We start from the raw sequence: 5,982 nt of genomic DNA, 5'->3' as shown, positions 1-5,982 counted from the left end.
TACGGGGCATCGTTTCTCTCGCGCCGAATTCTCTCGAGCTGGGAAATCGCTCATTTTTGCGTCGCCAAATATCGTACGAACGCCGTGAAACTTCCACAGGCTTTTTCAGCAGATTTGCACCTGCACTCAAAAAAGTCAAAATTTTTACACATAGACCCCATCAAACGGGAGAAATTGGCCCGGATTGCTCTCATGTGCGTTACGGGGCATCGTTTCTCTCGCGCCGAATTCCATCGAGCTGGGAAATCGCTCATTTTTGCGTCGCCAAATATCGTACGAACGCCGTGAAACTTCCACAGGCTTTTTCAGCAGATTTGCACCTGCACTCAAAAAAGTCAAAATTTTTACACATAGACCCCATCAAACGGGAGAAATTGGCCCGGATTGCTCTCATGTGCGTTACGGGGCATCGTTTCTCTCGTGCCGAATTCTCTCGAGCTGGGAAATCGCTCATTTTTGCGTCGCCAAATATCGTACGAACGCCGTGAAACTTCCACAGGCTTTTTCAGCAGATTTGCACGTGCACTCAAAAAAGTCAAAATTTTTACACATAGACCCCATCAAACGGGAGAAATTGGCCCGGATTGCTCTCATGTGCGTTACGGGGCATCGTTTCTGTCGCGCCGAATTCCATCGAGCTGGGAAATCGCTCATTTTTGCGTCGCCAAATATCGTACGAACGCCGTGAAACTTCCACAGGCTTTTTCAGCAGATTTGCACGTGCACTCAAAAAAGTCAAAATTTGTACACATAGACCCCATCAAACGGGAGAAATTGGCCCGGATTGCTCTCATGTGCGTTACGGGGCATCGTTTCTCTCGCGCCGAATTCTCTCGAGCTGGGAAATCGCTCATTTTTGCGTCGCCAAATATCGTACGAACGCCGTGAAACTTCCACAGGCTTTTTCAGCAGATTTGCACCTGCACTCAAAAAAGTCAAAATTTTTACACATAGACCCCATCAAACGGGAGAAATTGGCCCGGATTGCTCTCATGTGCGTTACGGGGCATCGTTTCTGTCGCGCCGAATTCCATCGAGCTGGGAAATCGCTCATTTTTGCGTCGCCAAATATCGTACGAACGCCGTGAAACTTCCACAGGCTTTTCCAGCAGATTTGCACGTGCACTCAAAAAAGTCAAAATTTTTACACATAGACCCCATCAAACGGGAGAAATTGGCCCGGATTGCTCTCATGTGCGTTACGGGGCATCGTTTCTCTCGCGCCGAATTCTCTCGAGCTGGGAAATCGCTCATTTTTGCGTCGCCAAATATCGTACGAACGCCGTGAAACTTCCACAGGCTTTTTCAGCAGATTTGCACGTGCACTCAAAAAAGTCAAAATTTTTACACATAGACCCCATCAAACGGGAGAAATTGGCCGGGATTGCTCTCATGTGCGTTACGGGGCATCGTTTCTCTCGCTCCGAATTCCATCGAGCTGGGAAATCGCTCATTTTTGCGTCGCCAAATATCGTACGAACGCCGTGAAACTTCCACAGGCTTTTTCAGCAGATTTGCACGTGCACTCAAAAAAGTCAAAATTTTTACACATAGACCCCATCAAACGGGAGAAATTGGCCGGGATTGCTCTCATGTGCGTTACGGGGCATCGTTTCTCTCGCGCCGAATTCCATCGAGCTGGGAAATCGCTCATTTTTGCGTCGCCAAATATCGTACGAACGCCGTGAAACTTCCACAGGCTTTTCCAGCAGATTGGCACGTGCACTCAAAAAAGTCAAAATTTGTACACATAGACCCCATCAAACGGGAGAAATTGGCCGGGATTGCTCTCATGTGCGTTACGGGGCATCGTTTCTCTCGCTCCGAATTCCATCGAGCTGGGAAATCGCTCATTTTTGCGTCGCCAAATATCGTACGAACGCCGTGAAACTTCCACAGGCTTTTCCAGCAGATTTGCACCTGCACTCAAAAAAGTCAAAATTTTTACACATAGACCCCATCAAACGGGAGAAATTGGCCCGGATTGCTCTCATGTGCGTTACGGGGCATCGTTTCTCTCGCGCCGAATTCTCTCGAGCTGGGAAATCGCTCATTTTTGCGTCGCCAAATATCGTACGAACGCCGTGAAACTTCCACAGGCTTTTTCAGCAGATTTGCACCTGCACTCAAAAAAGTCAAAATTTTTACACATAGACCCCATCAAACGGGAGAAATTGGCCCGGATTGCTCTCATGTGCGTTACGGGGCATCGTTTCTCTCGCGCCGAATTCCATCGAGCTGGGAAATCGCTCATTTTTGCGTCGCCAAATATCGTACGAACGCCGTGAAACTTCCACAGGCTTTTTCAGCAGATTTGCACGTGCACTCAAAAAAGTCAAAATTTTTACACATAGACCCCATCAAACGGGAGAAATTGGCCCGGATTGCTCTCATGTGCGTTACGGGGCATCGTTTCTCTCGCGCCGAATTCTCTCGAGCTGGGAAATCGCTCATTTTTGCGTCGCCAAATATCGTACGAACGCCGTGAAACTTCCACAGGCTTTTTCAGCAGATTTGCACGTGCACTCAAAAAAGTCAAAATTTGTACACATAGACCCCATCAAACGGGAGAAATTGGCCGGGATTGCTCTCATGTGCGTTACGGGGCATCGTTTCTCTCGCTCCGAATTCCATCGAGCTGGGAAATCGCTCATTTTTGCGTCGCCAAATATCGTACGAACGCCGTGAAACTTCCACAGGCTTTTTCAGCAGATTTGCACGTGCACTCAAAAAAGTCAAAATTTTTACACATAGACCCCATCAAACGGGAGAAATTGGCCGGGATTGCTCTCATGTGCGTTACGGGGCATCGTTTCTCTCGCGCCGAATTCCATCGAGCTGGGAAATCGCTCATTTTTGCGTCGCCAAATATCGTACGAACGCCGTGAAACTTCCACAGGCTTTTCCAGCAGATTTGCACGTGCACTCAAAAAAGTCAAAATTTTTACACATAGACCCCATCAAACGGGAGAAATTGGCCCGGATTGCTCTCATGTGCGTTACGGGGCATCGTTTCTGTCGCGCCGAATTCCATCGAGCTGGGAAATCGCTCATTTTTGCGTCGCCAAATATCGTACGAACGCCGTGAAACTTCCACAGGCTTTTCCAGCAGATTGGCACGTGCACTCAAAAAAGTCAAAATTTGTACACATAGACCCCATCAAACGGGAGAAATTGGCCCGGATTGCTCTCATGTGCGTTACGGGGCATCGTTTCTGTCGCGCCGAATTCCATCGAGCTGGGAAATCGCTCATTTTTGCGTCGCCAAATATCGTACGAACGCCGTGAAACTTCCACAGGCTTTTCCAGCAGATTTGCACGTGCACTCAAAAAAGTCAAAATTTTTACACATAGACCCCATCAAACGGGAGAAATTGGCCCGGATTGCTCTCATGTGCGTTACGGGGCATCGTTTCTCTCGCGCCGAATTCTCTCGAGCTGGGAAATCGCTCATTTTTGCGTCGCCAAATATCGTACGAACGCCGTGAAACTTCCACAGGCTTTTTCAGCAGATTTGCACGTGCACTCAAAAAAGTCAAAATTTTTACACATAGACCCCATCAAACGGGAGAAATTGGCCGGGATTGCTCTCATGTGCGTTACGGGGCATCGTTTCTCTCGCTCCGAATTCCATCGAGCTGGGAAATCGCTCATTTTTGCGTCGCCAAATATCGTACGAACGCCGTGAAACTTCCACAGGCTTTTTCAGCAGATTTGCACGTGCACTCAAAAAAGTCAAAATTTTTACACATAGACCCCATCAAACGGGAGAAATTGGCCGGGATTGCTCTCATGTGCGTTACGGGGCATCGTTTCTCTCGCGCCGAATTCCATCGAGCTGGGAAATCGCTCATTTTTGCGTCGCCAAATATCGTACGAACGCCGTGAAACTTCCACAGGCTTTTCCAGCAGATTGGCACGTGCACTCAAAAAAGTCAAAATTTGTACACATAGACCCCATCAAACGGGAGAAATTGGCCGGGATTGCTCTCATGTGCGTTACGGGGCATCGTTTCTCTCGCTCCGAATTCCATCGAGCTGGGAAATCGCTCATTTTTGCGTCGCCAAATATCGTACGAACGCCGTGAAACTTCCACAGGCTTTTCCAGCAGATTTGCACCTGCACTCAAAAAAGTCAAAATTTTTACACATAGACCCCATCAAACGGGAGAAATTGGCCCGGATTGCTCTCATGTGCGTTACGGGGCATCGTTTCTCTCGCGCCGAATTCTCTCGAGCTGGGAAATCGCTCATTTTTGCGTCGCCAAATATCGTACGAACGCCGTGAAACTTCCACAGGCTTTTTCAGCAGATTTGCACCTGCACTCAAAAAAGTCAAAATTTTTACACATAGACCCCATCAAACGGGAGAAATTGGCCCGGATTGCTCTCATGTGCGTTACGGGGCATCGTTTCTCTCGCGCCGAATTCCATCGAGCTGGGAAATCGCTCATTTTTGCGTCGCCAAATATCGTACGAACGCCGTGAAACTTCCACAGGCTTTTTCAGCAGATTTGCACGTGCACTCAAAAAAGTCAAAATTTTTACACATAGACCCCATCAAACGGGAGAAATTGGCCCGGATTGCTCTCATGTGCGTTACGGGGCATCGTTTCTCTCGCGCCGAATTCTCTCGAGCTGGGAAATCGCTCATTTTTGCGTCGCCAAATATCGTACGAACGCCGTGAAACTTCCACAGGCTTTTTCAGCAGATTTGCACGTGCACTCAAAAAAGTCAAAATTTGTACACATAGACCCCATCAAACGGGAGAAATTGGCCGGGATTGCTCTCATGTGCGTTACGGGGCATCGTTTCTCTCGCTCCGAATTCCATCGAGCTGGGAAATCGCTCATTTTTGCGTCGCCAAATATCGTACGAACGCCGTGAAACTTCCACAGGCTTTTTCAGCAGATTTGCACGTGCACTCAAAAAAGTCAAAATTTTTACACATAGACCCCATCAAACGGGAGAAATTGGCCGGGATTGCTCTCATGTGCGTTACGGGGCATCGTTTCTCTCGCGCCGAATTCCATCGAGCTGGGAAATCGCTCATTTTTGCGTCGCCAAATATCGTACGAACGCCGTGAAACTTCCACAGGCTTTTCCAGCAGATTTGCACGTGCACTCAAAAAAGTCAAAATTTTTACACATAGACCCCATCAAACGGGAGAAATTGGCCCGGATTGCTCTCATGTGCGTTACGGGGCATCGTTTCTCTCGCGCCGAATTCTCTCGAGCTGGGAAATCGCTCATTTTTGCGTCGCCAAATATCGTACGAACGCCGTGAAACTTCCACAGGCTTTTTCAGCAGATTTGCACGTGCACTCAAAAAAGTCAAAATTTTTACACATAGACCCCATCAAACGGGAGAAATTGGCCCGGATTGCTCTCATGTGCGTTACGGGGCATCGTTTCTCTCGCGCCGAATTCTCTCGAGCTGGGAAATCGCTCATTTTTGCGTCGCCAAATATCGTACGAACGCCGTGAAACTTCCACAGGCTTTTTCAGCAGATTTGCACCTGCACTCAAAAAAGTCAAAATTTTTACACATAGACCCCATCAAACGGGAGAAATTGGCCCGGATTGCTCTCATGTGCGTTACGGGGCATCGTTTCTCTCGCGCCGAATTCCATCGAGCTGGGAAATCGCTCATTTTTGCGTCGCCAAATATCGTACGAACGCCGTGAAACTTCCACAGGCTTTTTCAGCAGATTTGCACGTGCACTCAAAAAAGTCAAAATTTTTACACATAGACCCCATCAAACGGGAGAAATTGGCCCGGATTGCTCTCATGTGCGTTACGGGGCATCGTTTCTCTCGCGCCGAATTCTCTCGAGCTGGGAAATCGCTCATTTTTGCGTCGCCAAATATCGTACGAACGCCGTGAAACTTCCACAGGCTTTTTCAGCAGATTTGCACGTGCACTCAAAAAAGTCAAAATTTGTACACATAGACCCCATCAAACGGGAGAAATTGGCCGG

This window comes from Lampetra fluviatilis, chromosome 4, assembly GCF_964198595.1.
Source record: "Lampetra fluviatilis chromosome 4, kcLamFluv1.1, whole genome shotgun sequence".
Taxonomy (NCBI): Eukaryota; Metazoa; Chordata; class Hyperoartia; order Petromyzontiformes; family Petromyzontidae; genus Lampetra; species Lampetra fluviatilis.
Note: the sequence above shows the minus strand (reverse complement) of the source record.